Raw genomic sequence first — 2575 nt, 5'->3', positions numbered from 1 at the left:
CTCTCTCTCTCTCTCTCTCTCTCTCTCTACCTACCTACCTACCAACCTATATTTGTCAGTCTATATATCTACTGACCAATCTGTCTATCCATCTCTATATTGTGGAGGGCCACAATACTTCTCTTGCGAAAATAGCTTCTAAAGTTAAGAAGTTTGGTGTGCTTAGCCAACCATATGCCTTTGAGATTTTTTACTAAACAGAATATCCACCCCCCACCCCACCGTTCTATATTCCTGGATACGCCCTTGACAGTGGCAACCTTGGAGAGCCTCGACTTCCATTTTCAGGTGTCAGATTTTGGATAATGTTTGTTTCCCCCCGTCCCTGTTCACCCAGCAGTATACTTATGGACCTGGATGTAAATTCGACTGTTGAATGTCGTGTTCTAAGTGACTACAATTTGGGAAAATTAATTGTTTGCCTTAAATTACTCATATAAATTCTAAGCCTTCCTCTTCCTCCTATTACTCTTGCGCTGTCGATACATATAAACTCTGGGCCTTCCTCTTCCTCCTATTACTCTTGCGCTGTCGATACATATAAACTCTGGGCCTTCCTCTTCCTCCTTTACTCTTGATTGGCAATACACCTATGCAACGTAAGAGAAAGGCAAAGGCAGGGAAGAAACTTGGCTTTACATTTCACCTTTCCTACTATTTCTCCTCTCTTCTGGCAATACTCCTAAGAAGAGAGATGCCTCGTGGAGATGATTCTTTGCGACAAGTGGAAATGTTCCCTGAAAGAGAGACACAGATGAGAGATCTTACCTGTGTCTCTCTCCCAGCCAACATTTGTGATACCTGGTGTGTTTGTCTGCCAGTAAATGATTCTCTCTGACATGATGCATCGGGAAAATTACAAACACACCCCATGTATAATGAAGACAGTAGATTAGTAGGAAGAATTTTACACCTGACTGTACGTTAATTGAAATAAGAGAGTGATAACCAGAAATAAAGAAGATAGGGAACCTCTAGTCAGATAATTAACCCGTTCAGCCCGAGGACGTCTTTTATATTTTACTTGCAGGGGTACCCGGCGTTGCCTGGGCCAAAAAGGCGAAAACTCTATTTCTTGTGGTTCAACCTTCCTTTCTACTCTAGAAAGACCATGTACCTCTTATGGTTTTGAAGAGGGATTGTAAGAAGTCCAGGAACTTTCTATTTCAGTTTTCACAGACTAACGCACAGTATTTGTGAGCACTTGTTTACTTTACCTGTGACCTCAAATGACCTCGGAGGTCAACCTCACATAGCCTAGGTCCGAACTGGAGGTCATGTGAGTCTCCCCGCCAAAAATTGGTCTGCTGGGATACCCTGGGTTGCCCCGGGCCAAAATGGAATACACTTTACTGATGACCTGAAATTACCCAGATCCGAATTTTAACCCCCTAAAACCATCCTTGGGTCACCCTGATTCAGAATATATATGGGTCTGGGGGTCTCTGGCCCTTGGTTTGGGCGTGATTGAAGGCCAGACAAACAAACATACAAACAAACAAAAAAGCGGCTTTTTTGTATATATAGACTGTTGCTGTCTCCAGACGATTATATTCTCATTGCTATTTTTGAAGTGAAGGGGTTAGATGTAGACTTCACTGAGAGAGAGAGAGAGAGAGAGAGAGAGAGAGAGAGAGAGAGAGAGAGAGAGAGAGAGAGTCTAGCATTTGTGTGTGCATGTAAGAGGCCATGATTGAGGTGATTGAGTTCTGTGTGTGTGTGTGTGTGTGTGTGTGTGTGTGTGTGTGTGTGTGTGTGTGTGTGTGTGTAGGCGTTAGTGGCTGAGCGTACCACCGTCTAAGATTAACTGTGTGTGTGTGTGTGTGTGTATGTGTAGGCGTTCTCGTCTACAGTACCCTACCGATTAGGCTTTGTAGTGTTCCAACTGAGAGAGGTTCACATTTACGGCTTTCTTTGATAAAGGAAGTTGGGAGTTGAAGACCGAGGTTGGAGCTAGGGTGGAGGTTGGAGGTGAGGCTAAAAGTGCGAGTGAGGTAGCGGGTGGGGTTTTGGATGGAGTTAAAGGCGAAGTATAGAGTAAGGCGTGGGGTTAGGGTGGGGATTGGTGAAGATTGGGGTGAGGTTGTAAGTTGAAGTGAGGTTGTGGGTGTGTTGGGGTTGGAGTCGAAGCTATTAATGGAATGGGGTTGGGTTGGGAATAGGGATGAATGTACAGATTAGAACTGGGGTTGGAATTGGGGGCAGGGTTAGGGATGAGGGTTAGAAGTGGGGGTGGGGTTGATTTAAGGGATGAGACTATAAGTGGCTGAGGTTTAGAGGTGAGGTTGGTGCTGGGGTTGGAAATCAGGAAGGGGGTGGGCGTTGGAGGTGGAGTTGGGGTTGAAGGAGAGGTAAGGGTGGGGTTGGGATGGGCCGGGGATGGAAAAAGGGTCAGGGTTGGTGTGGGTGGGGTGGAGGGAGGGACTGAGTGATGGGATTGGATACTGAGGTGGAGATGGGGTTGGTCTGGGAGTGAGGCTGGAGGTTGGAGTTGTAGCTTGTGGTGGAGGTGGGTAAGATTTGTGGGCTGTGCTTCCCTCTGCTACTGCTTGGTGTTCTACTGTATCTGCCATAT

This window comes from Coenobita brevimanus, chromosome 52 (assembly GCF_032717465.1).
Source record: "Coenobita brevimanus isolate Jiangsu-jjx chromosome 52, ASM3271746v2, whole genome shotgun sequence".
Lineage (NCBI taxonomy): Eukaryota > Metazoa > Arthropoda > Malacostraca > Decapoda > Coenobitidae > Coenobita > Coenobita brevimanus.
The sequence above is the reverse complement of the archived record's forward strand: the minus strand, read 5'-3'. Positions refer to the sequence as shown.